Source organism: Chiloscyllium plagiosum, unplaced genomic scaffold (assembly GCF_037043375.1).
Source record: "Chiloscyllium plagiosum isolate Xiang-an unplaced genomic scaffold, Cpla_swu_hap1 HiC_scaffold_35, whole genome shotgun sequence".
Taxonomy (NCBI): Eukaryota; Metazoa; Chordata; class Chondrichthyes; order Orectolobiformes; family Hemiscylliidae; genus Chiloscyllium; species Chiloscyllium plagiosum.
Window position 1 is genome coordinate 53,686,699 of NW_028270173.1, and position 16,891 is coordinate 53,703,589.

Genomic DNA, 16,891 nt, shown 5'->3' on the forward strand with positions numbered 1-16,891 from the left:
AAGCTGCAATATGACATCCTGACTCTTTTACTCCATTCCCCGACTGTAAAGGCCAGTATGCCATAAGCCTTCTTTACCACCCTCTCTACTTGGGTGGTCACTTTCAGGGAGCTATGGACTTGAACCCCAACATCCTTCTGTCTATCAATGCTGTTCAGAGTCCTGCCATTAACTGTATCCTGTTCCTTAACATCTGATCTCCCAAAACGCATCACCTCACACTTACCTCGATTGAACTCCATCTTCCATTCTTCACCCATATCTGCAACTGATCTATGTAAATGATGAAAAGCAGTGGACCCAGCACCGATCCTTGTGGCATTCCACTGGTCACAGGCCTCCAGTCTGAAAAACAACCCTCCACCACCACCCTCTGCCGTCTACCTTTGAACCAGTTCTGGTTCTCCATGTATTCCATGAGATCTAACCTTGCTAATCAGTCTCCCATGGGGAACCTTGTTGAATGCCTTACTGAAGTCCATATAGATCACGCTCACCGCTCTGACCTCACCAATCCTCTTTGTTACTTCTTCACAAAAACTCAATCAAGTTTGTGAGACATGATTTCCCACGCACAAAGACATGTGACTATCCCCAACCAGTCCTTTCCTTTCCAAATACATGTCCATCCTGTCCCTCAACATTCCCTCAAACAACTTGCCCACCACCAACGGCAAGTCCACTGGTCTGTAGTTCCCTGGCTTGTCCTTACCACCCTGCTTAAACAGTGGCACCATGTTTGCCAACCTCCAGTCTTCCAGCACCTCACCTGTGACTATCAATGATACAAATATCTCAGCAAGAGGCCCAGCAATCACTTCCCTAGCTTCCCACAGAGCTCTAGGACACACCTAATCGGGTCATTATTATGTGTTGTAAAACATCCAGAGCTTCCTCCTCTGTAATATGGACATTTTTCAAGATGTCACCAATTATTTCCCTACGTTCAATGTCTTCCATGTAATTTTCCACAACAAACACTGATGCAAAATACTCATTTAGTATCTCCCCCATCTCCTGTGGCTCCACACAAAGGCCACCTTGCTGATCTTTGAGGGGCCCTATTCTCTCCCCAGTTTCCCTTTTGTCCTTAATGGATTTGTAAAAACCCTGGCGACTACCTGGCCAGGTCCACGCCCGCCAACCACCCACCCTTCCCATCCTGGCACCTTCCCCTGCCACTACAGGAATTACAAAACCTGCACCCACACCTCCCCCCTCACCCCTGTCCAAGGCCCCACATCCATCAGCGTTTTACCTGCACCTCCACACATGTCATTCACTGTATCTGTTGCTCCCAATGTGCTTTCCTCTACATTAGGGAGACAAGGTGCACAAAGAGAGCTCTGTGCTCTGTGCTCAGCAGCCTGAAGGAAGAAGGTGGCTCGATAACGTCATCTCAGGCTGACGTCATGAGGATCAGTAAATCCTTCTATGCCAGTCTGTATGACGCGAAGCCGACTGACAGCGTGGCCTCCCAGTCGTTCCTGTCCTCTATCACGGAGGTCATAGACGACAGAACACGCGAGAGGCTGGACCAGCCGCTATCTCTGGACGAGCTGACCAAGGCCCTCGAGTCCTTCGAAAAGAATAAAACTCCCGGAAGCGACGGCTTACCGGTCGAGCTCTATTCCGCTCTGTGGGACTTGATTGGCCGGGACCTGCTGGAGGTGTATGTCAGTATGCTTCGGGCAGGTACCATGAGTGAATCCATGAGGAAAGGCATCATCACCCTCATCTGCAAGCAGAAGGGGCAGAGGGAGGAACTCAAAAATTGGAGACCAATTTCACTGTTGAATGCGGGTTACAAAATTCTGTCAAAGGTAATCGCCAACCGGGTCAGGTCTGCTCTAGGGTCAGTGATTCACCCTGACCAAACCTGTGCTGTATTGGGCAGGAAGATCGCTGAGAGTCTCGCACTCCTCAGGGATACGATCACCTACGTGCAGGACAGAGGGTTGGACACCTGCCTGATCAGCCTGGACCAGGAGAAAGCCTTTGACAGGATATCACACAGGTATATGAGAGATGTTCTCTCCAAAATGGGCTTTGGGGAGGGAATCTGCAATTGGATCAGACTGCTCGACACCAACATTGTCAGTGCAGTCTCAATCAATGGGTGGGAATCAGATAGCTTCCCAGTCAGATCTGGAGTCAGGCAGGGCTGCCCTCTCTCTCCTGCCTTGTTTGTGTGCTGCATAGAGCCATTTGCCGAGTCCATCAGGAAGGATGCGAGCCTGAGAGGGGTGACTATTCCTGGCAGCGGGGGCCTGCAGGTTAAGGCCTCCATGTACATGGATGACATCGCCGTTTTCTGCTCAGATCCGCTGTCCGTGCGCAGACTCATGTGCATACGCGACCAGTTCGAACGGGCCTCCGGGGCCAAGGTAAACCGAGGCAAGAGCGAGGCCATGCTCTTCGGGTGCTGGGCCGACCAATCCTCGATCCCCTTCTCCGTCAGGACCGACCACCTGAAGGTGCTGGGTATTTGGTTCGGGGGGGGCTGGGGTGTGTGCCAAGTCTTGGGAGAAGCGTATCAGCAAAGTGAGGCAGAAACTGGGCAGATGGAAGCTACAGTCGCTCTCCATCGCGGGAAAAAACCTGGTCATCAGGTGTGAGGCACTGTCATTGCTGTTATACGTGGCACAGGTCTGGCCTATTCCCAGAACCTGTGCCGCTGCCGTCACCCGGGCCATCTTCCAGTTTATATGGAGGTCAACGATGGACCGGATCCGAAGGGACTCTTTGTACAAAGATCTGGGCAACGGGGGAAAAAACACACCCAATGCCACCCTCACCCTGATGGCCACCTTTGTGTGTGGCTGCATCAAGCTGTGCGTGGATCCCCGGTACACAAACACCAAGTGTTACTACGTACTGAGGTTCTACCTGTCCCCGGTGTTGCGAAGGATGGGCCTGGCCTCGCTGCCGTGGAACGCTCCGAGTAGTTGGACCGTTCCGTATCACCTGTCCTTCGTGGAGAAGTTTATGAAGAAAACACCTTTGACCACAAGTCCATCAGGAAGTGGTCAGCACGTAGTGTCCTTGAGACCCTTCGGGAAAAGGAGAGGGCGGATCCTATCGAGCGGTTCCCTGAGCAGACTGTCAAAGCCATTTGGCAGAATGCCTCATCGCCAGAACTTTCCAACAAGCACCAAGACATGGCTTGGCTGGTGGTGAGAAGGGCTCTGCCTGTGAGATCCTTTATGCACGCCCGGTCTCTCAGCACGCTGCCCTCGAAGCGGCTGCGGGGGGGACGAGACTGTCACACACCTCCTTCTGGAATGTGCCTATGCAGAGGAAGTCTGGAGAGGAATGCAGTGGTGTTTGTCGAGGTTCGTCCCGAGCAGCGCCGTGACGCGGGACTCCATGCTCTACGGCCTGTTCCCCGGGACGCACACCGAGACGAACATCAACTGTGCCTGGAGGATCATCAGCTCGGTGTAGGACGCTCTCTGGGTGGTCCGAAACCTGTTGATCTTCCAGCTGAAGGAGTTGACCCCGACTGAGTGCTGCAGACTGGCACATTCCAAGGTCCAGGATTACGTGTTGAGGGACGCGCTGAAGCTTGGGGCAGCTGCCGCCAAGGCGCGGTGGGGAAAGACCACCGTGTAACGTCTGTCTGCCTAACGAAGAAGAGGGGGCCCGGGTAGTCGTTTGGGCTCCGCTGACGCCTCAGCTAATTATATGGGCATATGATTGATACATGTACAGACAGGTATAAAAATGATAAATTCTGATCTCTGTATGTACATGTTTACATATGTATGGCATGACCAACTGTACAGACCATCAAATTATTTTATGAATAATGTATATTTCTGAAATAAAAATAAAGTTAATTACAGGACAATACCGTTCTGATTACAGTTGATAGTTTGAGATTGTTGAATCAATGCTGCGTGTCCAGCAGTATCTGTCAGGTAAACAATGCCCACAGGAGGTTAGCTAATCTAAAGGCATTGAGACAGTAATGGGTAGCATCCTGTTCACAATAGTTCCATAGGACAGTGGTCATCCATATGGAATACCCTGGTGCCATTTAGTCTGTGGGGGCATTGTGTCGGCTGGACTCCTGGGGAGACAGAGAGAGCCTTTGTGGATTCTGGAGGTGCAGTGCCACTGTGAGGTCGAGAATCCCATTAGCGGGTTGTTTAGAAAACATGTTCCTCCGATTAGGTAATGCTCAGGTATTGGCTCTTTTACTGTTAGTTCCTGAGTGTAGCTAATTTGAGGTACCAGTGGCATTGTGGGTAGGCCCTCTTTCGCTAGAGCCAAACATGTTTTCTGTAAGGAAGTGGTCAGTAGGCAAAATGGTATTCCCTTCTCCCGCACAGAGACTGTTCTGCCTGGCAACAATTGAGTGATTGGTTCTCAGGTCTCTGGAAAGCCTGAAGCTGGGAACAAATTTCAAAAAGAAAGAGGGGAGTACAGTACTTCCTCAGCTCAGGAGTGGTCTCTCTGTTCACTGCAGTCAAAGCACCTAATGAAAAGCAGTTTGAGTATCATGAGGATCAAGGGTTATGGGGAGAATGGCATTGAGAACCTTATCAGACATGACTGAATGGTGGAGCAGACTCGATGGGCTGAATGGCCTAATTTCTGCTCCATGTCTTATGGTCTTATCTTTCCTGCATCAATAGTTGTAAGTTGTGGCTTGTAACTGATAAGTCAGAGGCATTTTTTATGTGGTACCAGCCATCTGCTGCCTCTGCAAGCATTCAGAGTAAGGAGTACTGCAATGTGTTGGCCAGCAGAAAGACTTATACACTTAATGGTAAGGTCCTAGGGAGGGTTGCTGATCAAAGACACCTTGGCGTGCAGGTTCATAGCTCTTTGAAAGTGAAGTCACAGGTAAATAGGATAGTGAAGAAGGCGTTTGGTATGCTTTATTTTATTAGTCAGAGTATTGAGTACAGGAATTGGGAGGTCATGTTGCGGCTGTACAGGACATTGGTTCGGCCACTGTTGAAATATCGCTTGCAATTCTGGTCTCCTTCGTATCGGAAAGATGTTGTGAAACTTGAAAGGGTTCAGAAAAGATTTACAAGGATGTTGCCAGATTTGGAGGTTTAGAGCTGTTGGGAGAGGCTGAGCAGGCTTGGGGCTGTTTTCCCTGGAGCGTTGGAGGCTGAGGGTGACCTTGTAGACGTTTACAAAATCAAGATGGGCATAGCTAGGATAAATAGACAAAGCCTTTTCCCTGGGGTGGGTGAGTCCAGAAATAAAAGGCATAGGTTTAGGGTGAGAGGGGAAAGATATAAAAGAGACCTAAGGGGCAATTTTTTTCACACAGAGGGTGATATGTGTATGGAATGAGCTGCCAGAGGAAGTGGCGGAGGCTGGTTCAATTACAACATTTAAGAGGCATTTGGATGGGTATATGAATAGGATTGATTTGGAGGGATATGGGCCGGGTGCTGGAAGGTGGGACCAGATTGGGTTGGGATATCTGGTCGACATGGACGGGTTGGACCGAAGGGTCTGTTTCCATGCTGGACATGTCTATGACTCTGTGAGTCTATGAGATCATTTTGACAACAGAATCTGGGAATGAACACGATTGAACTGTCTTTCCAGTCTTTCCTGTGATCATTCTGTTTTACCCTCTCATTTGTCTTGTGGGTGCATGTGTGTGACAGGGGAGTTTCGAAGGGGATTAGAAGTTAGTAATTATATGCCGGTGGAACCAGGTTATAGTCCAAAAGGCTTATTGGGAAGTAAGCTAGTGTTTCCAAATAAACCTGTTGGACTCTCACCAGGTGTTGTGTGGTTTTTAACGTGGTCCACCCCAGTCCAACACCAGCTCCTCCACATTATGGTTACCTGAAGTTAGAGACTAATTTCTTGTAATAAACATCGATTCTTGTTCAATGCAGAAACCTGGTCTGTGATTTCTATCAGAAAGTCGGGGAAACTGGGGAATACTCCTTGACCACCAGCGACCCCAGTGATTCATAACAAGATGTAATGAGTATGAGGTCATCGAGTCTCAGAGATGTACAGCATGGAAACAGACCCTTCAGTCCAACTCCTCCATGCTGACCAGATATCCTAAATTAATCAACTCCCTTTTGTCAGCATTTGACCCAGATCCCTCTGAACCCTTTCAAGTTTCACAACATCCTTCCTACAGCAGGGAGACCAGAACTGAACGCAGTATTCCAAAAGGGCCCTAACCAAGGTCCTGTATAACTACAACATGACCTCCAACTCCTATACTGAAGTGAACTGTTAATCTGCGACAGCCCATTTTGCTCTCTGTGATAATTGAGGAATCACAGCTGAAAAGGAAAATAGTTTCTTGTTGGACACCAAAACAGAGCCACTACTTGTTTTGTATATGGGCTAGTCCCAGCCTGGGGCAGACAGTTCTGCAGACCCATCCCTGAGTCTGCTTTGTAAAGGGCTCCGTTGATGCATTCCAACTATATCACCCAATGCCTGTCACTGCCCAGAGTGTGGGGCCTGGACTGGTGGCTGCTCGCTTGCTGTTTTGAGTCAGAGCGTGGAGATGGGCAGGTTTGTACTTTTTCTCTGTTGCACAGGCTCATGTATACAACACTGAGAGGTCACATGATAGAGAATTCATCGTGCCTTTTGGAACACCTATGTATCCCTGGGTCTGTCGCTTAAACAGATCTCTGCTTGCAACTCGCAGTGTCCACAGGAATGGGGCAGACCAGGATTAATCTTTGTGCATTTAGAGAAGAGATAGAATCCGCACAAGTGTGGAAACAGGCCGTTCGGCCCAACAGATCCACACCAACCTTCCAAAGAGCATCCCACCCACTCCCTGTCCTCCTCATGGCCAATGCACCTAGCCTGCATGTGGGCCATTCCACCCTAACCTGCACATCCCAGGACACTATGGGGCAATTTACTGTGGCCAATCCACTTAACCTGCACATGTTTGGATGGTGGGAGGAAACCGGAGCACCCGGAGGAAACCCACGCAGACACAGGGAGAATGTGCAAACTCAACACAGACAGTTGCCCGAGGCTGGGATTGAACCAGGGTCACTAGCGCGGTGAGGCATTGGTGCTAACCACTGAGTAACCGTGCCACCCCACTCTCTCTCTCTCTCTCTCTCTCTCTCTCTCTCTCTCTCTCTCTCTCCCTTCCATGTCACCTTCTACTGCTATTGCTGAAGCATCTCACTTACATAAAAATGTTGGAACTCAAGAGGTGGGAGCGGAACTGACCAATTGAACCCCTTGAGCCTGCTCCACCATTTGATATGACGAAAGCTAATCTCATCTCAGCTTCAACCCCACTTTCCTTCTCACTCTCCATATCCCTTCAACTCATTGCTAATTAAAAATCTGTCTATCTCCTCCTTAACTTTAATCAATCTCCTGGCATCCACCACCCTCTGGGCTAATCAATTCACAACACTTCCTCCTCATTACTCTTTTAAATTGGATACCTCTTGGTCTCAATTTTATTTCATTCTCTCATGGGATATGGGCATCACTGTCTGGGCCCAGCAGTCACTGCCCGTCCCTAGTTGCCCCCTTCTGAAGATGGTGGTGAGCTGCCTTCTTGAATCACTGCTGCCCACCTGCTGTGGGGAGGGAATTCCAGGATTTTGACCCAGTGACAGTGAAGGAACGGCGATATATCTCCACAGTGTGGGAACAGGCCATTCAGCCCAACAGGTCTACATCAACCCTCCGAACAGCATCCTACCTAGACCCATGAGGATAACATGGTGGCTCAGTGGTTAGCACTGCTGCCTCACAACACCAGGGACCCAGGTGCAATCCCAGCCATGGGCGACTGTCTGTGTGTAGTTTGCACATTCTCCCTGTGTCTGCGTGATTTCCTCCGGGTGCTCCGGTTTCCTCCCACAGTCCAAAGATGTGCAGGTCAGGTTAATTGGCCATTCTAAATTGCTTATAGTGTTAGGTGCATTAGTCAGAGGGAAATGGGTCTGGCTGGGTGACAGGGTCGGTGTGGACTTGTTGGGCCAACGGGCCTGTTTCCACACTGTAGGGAATCTAATCTAATCTAATCCCTTCTTGATGGTGAGTGGCTTGGATGGCAACTTGCAAGGGGTGGTGTTCCCATGTATCTGCTGTCCTTGTCCTTTTAGATAGAGGTAGTCTAGATTGCAAGGCGCTGTCTGAGAATCTTTGGTGAATTTCTGCAGTGCCAACTTTAGGTACATTTAAGTTGTCATTGGACAAGCATATGGACATACATGGAATAGTGTAGGTTAGATGGGGTTCAGATTGGTATGATAGGTCGGCGCAACATTGAGGGCTGAAGGGCCTGTACTGTGCTGTAATGTTCTATGTTCTATCTTGTAGATAGTACACACTACTGCTACTGAGCATCGGTGGTGGAGGGAGTGGATGCTTGTGGATGTGGTGCCAAACAAGCGAAGGCTGCTTTGTCCTGGATGGTGTCAAGCTTCTTGAGTGTTGTTGGAGCTGCACCCAACCAGGCAAGTGGGGAGTATTCCAGCACACTCCTGACTTGCACTTTGTAGGTGGTGGACAGGCTTTGGGGACTCAAGAGATGTTTCTCGCCTCTGACCTGTTCTTGTAGCCGCTGTGTTTATGTGGTAAGCCCAGTTGAGTGTCTGGTCAATGATAACCCCCAGGATGTTGATAGTGGGGGATTCAGTGAGGGTGACACCATTGAATGTGAAGGGGCGTGGTTAGATTGTCTCGCATTGGTGATGGTCATAGTCTGGCATTTGTGTGGTGTGAATGTTACTTGTCACTTGTCAGCCTAAATCTTGTAAACCGGGGAGGGAGGGAGAGAAAGTTACCCTGTACCATCAATTTTGGCATCATCTGCAAACTTACTAACCATATTTCCTAAATTCATATCCACATCATTGAGAGAAATGATGTCAAGCCATGACCTAAATGAGCGGTGGGGCAGCATCTACAGCGTCTACTCCTGTTGCTTCCTTGTGAGGGGACCATTGTAACTGTGCAGGCAGCTGGGGTGAATATCTTCCTTAATGCTGGAAAACGGTCAGCTCCAGTCACAGTCAGCGCCACAGACCGCAGCAGATGGACCACTGCCTCCCTCTGCTGGAGTAACCCCTGCACTGCACATAACGGCCAGTTGAAGTTCCAGCACAAAAACAAGTGAAAAGCCCTTCCTCATGAAGGGCTTATGCCTGAAACGTCGACTCTCCTGCCCCTCGGATGCTGCCTGACTGGCTGTACTTTTCCAGCACCACACTCTTCAACTCTGACTCTCCAGCATCTGTAGTCCTCATGTTTTCCTACGTTGTTCTCAGAACATCTCACAAACCTGATTCTGTTGTGATTACCTCCTCTCATCCCCAGGAACACAGGGACAGCAGACCATTTAGCCCGCCATTTAATGTAGCCATGGCTGATTGAACAGTTCCCATTTACTCGCACTACCATCATAATCCCTTTAACAATGATACTTCAAAACCTAACCTTTAAGGACATCTAATTCCTGATTTATTTTTAGGATTCAAATTCCAGCATCTGTCACAAGGGGATTGGAACCTGCGCCTCAGAACATCTCCTGAGCTGTGGTTAGTACCAATATCCCATCGCCTCCCCAACAAGCCGCGCTCTTTTTCCCTTTTCCGTCACGAATGCATCAAACTTTCTGTGAGAAGGATGGATGGATACTGCTGCAAACGTTCCATTCTGTGTGGAATTCCCTCCCTGCAACACGACGTGGGAACAAATCCTCCAAAGTTCCATGCTCTTTCCCAAGCAATAATTGTCAGGGTTTCCTCTGGAGTTGTCCGACCCCAACACTCCACAGTATCAACTCCGAGCTTGACATCATTTCCTGGCTGTGGCAGCTCCTTAACCTGAATCAATGATATGGAAACCCGGGTGGTACAGTGGCTCAGTAGTTAGCACTGCAGCCTCACAGCGCCAAGAATCCAGGATCGGTTCCACCCCCGGACAACTGTCTGTGTGCAGCTTGCACCTTCCCCCTGTGTCTGTGTGGGTTTCCTCCACAGTCTGAACACGTGCAGGTTAGGGTGCATTGCCACTGGGAAATGCAGGGTTATAGTGTCGGTAGGGGGTGGGTTTGGTTAGGATGCTCTCGTCAATGCACATTGGCGCATTTTGACCTGGCTACAGAATTGACTATTGGGCAAGAAATAACGAGTGGAGTTAAGGGCTTCTTTTTCAGGCTGGTGAAAAACGACACCATGTTCTTCACAGCTTGCAACACGTTATCGCCAAGACCTTCCCTACGCCACCACTTTTCACCTTTAGACAACTGCCAAACCTTAAACAGACCATTATTCACAGCAAACTGCCCAGCCTGCAGGATAACATCGACCACAACACTGTACAGCCCTATCATGGCAACCCTGCAACACATGTCAGAGTGTCGACACGGATACCACCATTATACGTGGGGACACCACGCACCGTGTACGCAGCAGGTCTGGCTGTATCACAATCTTTGTCTCGGCCAGCGCTGTCTACCTCAGACACTGCAGGCAAGGATGCCCCGAGGTATGGTTCATTGGTGAGGCCAAGCAGACGCTACAACAACAGATGACACCACACAACAATCACCAGGCAGGGGTGTTCCCTCCCAGTCGGGGAACACTTCAGCAGTCAGGGAAATTTGGCCTCAGATCCTCCAAGGAGGACTTTGGGATCTACAACAAATCAGAGTGGCCTCGCAGAGGCTGATAACTAAGTTCGGTACCCATGGGAATGGCTTCAACTGGACTACAGGTGACCCCACTACACGATACACACTCTCTCACATAAACACAAACACTCTTACTTACTCACACAGTCATGCAGATCCTCTCTCATACACAAGCTCTCTCTCATACACACAAACATACACCTCCCATACTCACACCCTCTCAGTTATACTCCATCACATTCACATACACACTTTCACCAAGCTTTCACACATGCAAACACACACTCTCTCAGTTTCACTCACACTCACCCACTCACACGCACATACCCTCGCTCTCTCTGTCTCTGAAAGACGTGCACACACATATTAGTCGATGGGGTGAATTTGTATTGGCAGAATTATATTTGCAGATACATTCTATTTTGCTCACAAAATGCTTAATCTGCAGGCAGTCAATATATGTAACATTTTGTAAATTCCACTTTGGAAATAGAACCAGTCTGACTCAAAATTGGGATATCTGGGAGAAAGTGAGAACCGCAGATGCTGGAGATCAGAGTCGAGAGTGTGGTGCTGGAAAAGCACAGCAAGTCAGGCAGCATCCGAGGAGCAGGAGAATCGACATTTCGGGCATAAGCCCTTCTTCAGGAAAGGTTGGGATACAGACAGACTCTAACCTCACCCCTTTAATGCATTGTCTGAGCTGAATTATCACCATTTGTTATGAAACCTTAAGTTATCTTGAAAAGGTGACTTAAAAGAAGTTCTGGGATTTACGTATTAATGAATTAAAATATTCTAAATGATGAAAGACTTAACAACAATCCAGGTTTGTTCAATATATCATTTCAGTTGCATGACACTGTAATCCTTCACGATAAGTTATGTGTCTTGGTCCTATTCTCCACAGCAACCTGATGATGGAGCAGCACTCTGAAAGCTAGTGATCCAAATAAACCTCTTGGACCAGAACCTGGGCTTGTGTGATTTTTAACTTTGTTCATCCCAGCCCAAGACCTCCTCCTCCACATCATGCGCTCTGCTAATCTAGCAGCATCAACTGTTAATTGCAGGATAAGGCGAGTTCAGGCACTTTGCCCAGTCACTAGCCTCAGTCACATAGTGTCTGGAAAGTGTTGGTTATTAGCTGATAAGCAAGTGTCTTGTAAAGTGTCTTATACAAGAGGTTCTTGTAAAGGAAGAGCTGGGAAAGACTTCACTGTTAGGTATTTGTGCAGCTGCAAGTTCAACCACCTCACTGAGCCAGGGAACGTATGACAGACAGACACTAACATAAGATTCAAAATGGTTTCCAGGCTTTTAGTATGTGACAAAATGATTGCTTTGGTTATGACAAATCTCCCAGCCCCTGACTGAGTGTTGCAGACTGGCACATTCCAAGGTCCAGGACGATGTGCTGAGTGACCCAAGCTGAAGCCAAGTGGATGGGCATTTAGTCCAGTGATATCAACGACGGAATCTGTTCTCTGAATGTGAATGGCACCATCAGCTGTGAATGTAACAAAGATTTGTGTGAACAAAGCATACAAAATAGAAAAAAAATGTTATGCGCTCAAAACAACAGCACCCTGTGCTGAACACGAGCATCATAACCTAATAAGGCAGCCTGATGCAATTCTGTCCAGCAACACAGAGGTTAAAGCTCAAACTTTGTGTTTCCCAAATATGGGGGTGATTGTTCCCGGATTGTCAAACTGTCCAATCACAAAGCGCAATATCAACCAATCAGTGAGATCAGCGAGGGTGCTTTATGCACCAATCAGACGAAGGCTTTAATGGACCAATCAGAAAACGCCGGGCGCCAGCCGCCAGTGGCTCAGGACTGTATAAAAGGAGGGGCGGGGTGGATGTGTGTGTGTGTGTGAGAGAGAGTGAGTGAGTGAGTGAGTGAGTGAGTGAGTGAGTGAGTGAGTGAGTGAGTGAGTGAGACTATGGGGGGGAGGGGGTTAAGAGAGTGGGCGGGGAGACAGTGGGTGAGGATGAGGGGGAGAGGATGGGGATGAGGGGGAGAGGATGGGGATGGGAAGAGTGGGGATGGGCGAGGACGAAGCAGACGGCGCGGAAGTTCACTGGGAGGGGAAAGGACCGTGGGACTGCCAGAGATCCGCCGCTACCAGAACCCCACCGAGCTGCTGATCCGCAAGCTGCCCTTCCAGCGCCCGCTACGGGACATCGCCCAGGGCTTCAAGACCCACCTGCGCTTCCAGAGCTCGGCCCCCATGGTCCTGCAAGAGGCCAGCCAGACTTTGCCTGCTGGGACTCTTCGAGGACACCAACCACTCGGACGGCTGCATCAAGCAAAGGCTTTACCCAAGCTAAGCGCTCTCTTCACTTGGACTACCTTCATTCCTTCCCTCTTTCGGCTGTCAATCTCTACCTTGCTACTTCTACCCTATCTTCTGCCATTCTCTTCCATCTTACTTCCCCCTTTTTTTGAAAGGTTAGCTCAGAAAGTAACCGGTTTCGAGTCAGGAGTTTCCAACTGAACTACACTTTTCTGTTCTGACTGAGTTAGTTACGTTAGTTACTCGAGCAGTGCGTCCGTGTTAATGCTGTTCAGATGCAAGTTGAAACCTTAACCACTTTGTTTCCTTTCCCCACAGGTCACCGAAGGTGCCAGATTGTTTGCTGATCCCTGCCTGGTAGCTGGCTCTGGGTGTGAAAGACTCAACTCTACAATCAACGGCTGATCCTCAATCCGCGATCAAGGGCTGATCCTCAATCCGCGATCAAGGACTGATCCTCAATCCGCGATCAAGGGCTGACCCTCAATCCGCGATCAAGGGCTGATCCTCAATCCGCGATCAAGGGCTGATCCTCAATCCGCGATCAAGGACTGATCCTCAATCCGCGATCAAGGGCTGACCCTCAATCCGCGATCAAGGGCTGACCCTCAATCCGCGATCAAGGGCTGACCCTCAATCCGCGATCAGGGGCTGATCCCCAGCCACGAACTGTGTTCGGTGATGATTTGGAGACGCCGGTGTATTTGGTACAAGTTCTGTGTCTTGTATCTCTACAACCACCTGAAGAAGCAGTGCTCCGAAAGCTTGTATTTCCAAATAAACCCTGTTGGACTATAACCTGGTGTTGGGTGGTGTTTTTCGTTTAAACTTTTAATAGTTAGTACTAAAGTTTATTTGGAAGGTGACCCCGTGTGTGGCGACATTATATACTTTCCACCGTACTCCTGTACTTGAGTACACGTGACACAACAGAACCTAAATCTATGTGTGGGGTTGGTGGAAGTGGGTGATGTTGGTGGCGAATACTTTGCACCAGTATTCACAAAGCAGAAGGGCATGGTGGATGGGGAGTTTAGGGACAGGTATGTTGGTACTCCGGGCATCTCAACATTAAACAACAGGTGGGGTTGGGGGCCTTTAAAAAGCATTAAGGTGGACAGGTCCCCCGGATCTGATGGGGAAATATCCCAGAACGCTAAAGGAGGCACGTGAGGAAGTTTCTGGAACCTTGTACGAAATCTTTGAGATAAAATAACAGCTGTTTTGGGACAGGTGGGACAAGTGAAGTGGAGGGTCGGGTCTGAGATGAGGTGGGGGTGGGAAGATGAGGAAACGAGTGAAGTCAACATTGATGCTGTGTGGTTGGAGGGTCCGAAGGCGGAAGATGAGGCATTGCTCCCCCCAGGCGTGAGGTGGGCTGGATTTTGCACTTTGTAGCTCAGGGTGTTGGTGCCCTTGCTTGGTAGGTTGGCAAAGAAGCAAACGGTGGTAAGACATGGAGCAGATGGTGACTGAGAGCAGTTAAGAGGGAAGGTGGTTCAGCAGCATGTTGAGAGATATAGTGAGGAAATAGAGAGAAATGGTCACATATGCAGCAGAGGTTTGGTGGGCTTAACGGTTTTAAAGTTAGGACGGCTCTTGCTTGGAGAGGGAAGAAAGGTATACCAAAGACTGACCGAGCAAACTTGGGTGTTAACGTAGCAGTGACAAGACAAGTCGCAGCATAACAGCACTGCCTCCAGAAAAACCGCAATTCAGATTCTGCCATTGGTTTGTAAATCAGGGGAGAGCGCGAACGCAGTCCCCCACTACCACAAATGTTGCAGTCGAGGATCCCGCATTTGGGGACATCGCAGGCGTCAGCACACTCGAAGTGCAATGGGATAGACTCGTCCTGGGAACGCCACCGCAATGATCATGTCATCTCCCCTGCCAGGTAAGTATGCTCAGCACTCACACTCACTCACACCCCACAACAGCCGCTCCCTCTCACTCTCACACTCACTCACTTTTGCAACATCGAACATTCACTTCCCCAACCTGCCCTGCCTGTCGATCAGCTTCATTCTTCAAATGGATCACCGAATGTCTCCAGGACTCCCGTTTTACTCAAATACCACCCACGGCTGCGCCTGCGCTGCTTATCTGCATCTATCCCTTAAAAGGACGCGCCCCGCCCCTGTTTCCTTCAGGCTGCCTCCTGATTCGCGGAAAAACAGGAGGGAAAGTTCCAACTTTGTTTTCAAACACTCGTCCGAATTTGATGTCAACGCGAATAAAAGCAACTTACAATCTTTGGTTGTGAAACTAGAAGCATTTTTTAAAACCAATTTACCTCGACTTTCTACAATGTTTAGCTGCAGCTTTGCAAATCTCTCTTCAATCAGATTAGTGACTTCAGGTTGAAATCACATACAAGATTAAGGGTGCCAGGGAAACATATTTCTCAACATGATGTTGGATGAGACACGAAACTGAGACCACCACCACCTCGTCTGGCTGCACATTCCGAGCACTCACCACCCTCTGTGTAAAATAAACTGGCCTGTGATTAAAATGTAATCGTCCTTTTCTTCCGTGTCTGATTTACCTGCTGCTTTCCCTGGGGTAAAGGATTCCAAATTTAGAGGGCATAGTTTAGGGTGAGAAGAGAAAGATTTCAAAGGGATCTAGGGGGCAACGATTTCACACAGAGGGTGCTGCGTGGACGCAATGAGCTGCCAGAGGAAGTGATGGAGGTTGGTACAAGCACAACATGCGAAAGGCATCTGAATAGGAAGGGTTCAGAGGGATAAGGGCCAAGTGCTGGCAAATGGGACAAGATTAAATTAGGATATCTGGATTACTGCGGAGCAGCTGTGCAGCAGAACAAAGTGGGCTGGAGACCTGGATCAGTGCGGGGCTGCTGTGACCCAGCACACGGTGGACTGGAGGCCTAGTGTGGTGTGGAGAGGCTAAGAGGCAGATCAGAGTGGGCTGGAGGCCTAGTGTGGTGTGGAGAGGCTGAGAGGCACAACAGAGTGGGCTGGAGGCCTAGTGTGGTGTGGAGAGGCTGAGAGGCACAACAGGGTGGGCTGGAGGCCTGGATCAGTGTGGAGCAGATGTGAGGCAGAACAGTTTGAGCCAGAGGTCTGGAGCAGTGCAGAGCAGCTGAGAGCTGAAGAGGAGCCGATGGAGAGCTGCAACAGTCTCGAATGGCTGAGAGCTGGATTGGAGTGGATTCGAGGCCTGAATTAGTACAGGATGGCTCAGAGCTGGATTGGAGCGGATTTGAGGCCTGAATTAGTACAGGATAACTGAGAGCTGGATTGAAGTGGATTAGAGGCCTATCAGGACAGAATGGTTGAGAGCTGGATTGGTGTGGATTTGAGGCCTGGATCACTACAGAATGGTTGAGAGCTGTATGGGGAGGGGGGCGGATTAGAGGCATGTATCAGTTCAGAATGGCTGAGAGCTGAATGGCGGGGTGGGGTGGGGCGGGGGGCGGATTAGAAGCCTGTATCAGTTCAGAATGGCTGAGAGCTGGATGGGGGCGGATTAAGGCCTGGATCAGTACAGAATGGCTGAGAGTTGGATTGGAGTGGATTAGAGGCCTGTATCAGTACAGAATGGCTGAGAGCTGGATGGGGGCGGATTAAGGCCTGTATCAGTTCAGAATGGCAGAGAGCTGGATGGGGGCGGATTAAGGCCTGGATGATTACAGAATGGCTGAGAGCTGGATGAGGTGGCATTAGAGGCCTGTATCAGTACAGAATGACTGAGAGCTGGATTGGAATGGATTAGAGGCCTAGATCACTACAGAATGACTGAGAGCTGGATGGGGGCAGATTAGAGGCCTCGATCAGTACAGAATATCTGAGAGCTGGATGGCGGCGGATTAGAGGCCTGTATCAGTACAGAATGGCTGAGAGCTGGATGTGGGCGGATTAAGGCCTGGATCAGTACAGAATGCCTGAGAGCTGGATGAGACGGCATTCGAGGCCTGGATCAG

General features: G+C 49.4%; 1 non-coding gene and 1 pseudogene across 2 annotated transcripts in view; both read right to left on the bottom strand.

Moving 5' to 3' along the window:
• The window catches only part of LOC148140908 (class I histocompatibility antigen, F10 alpha chain-like), a 205,817-nt pseudogene that overhangs the window by 29,383 nt on the left and 159,543 nt on the right, over nt 1-16,891 (bottom strand). The gene's annotated exons all lie outside the window — the stretch shown is intronic.
• On the bottom strand, nt 14,681-14,844 carry LOC148140909 (U1 spliceosomal RNA). Its single transcript, XR_015753220.1, has one exon. It is a non-coding gene; the product is annotated as a U1 spliceosomal RNA (small nuclear RNA).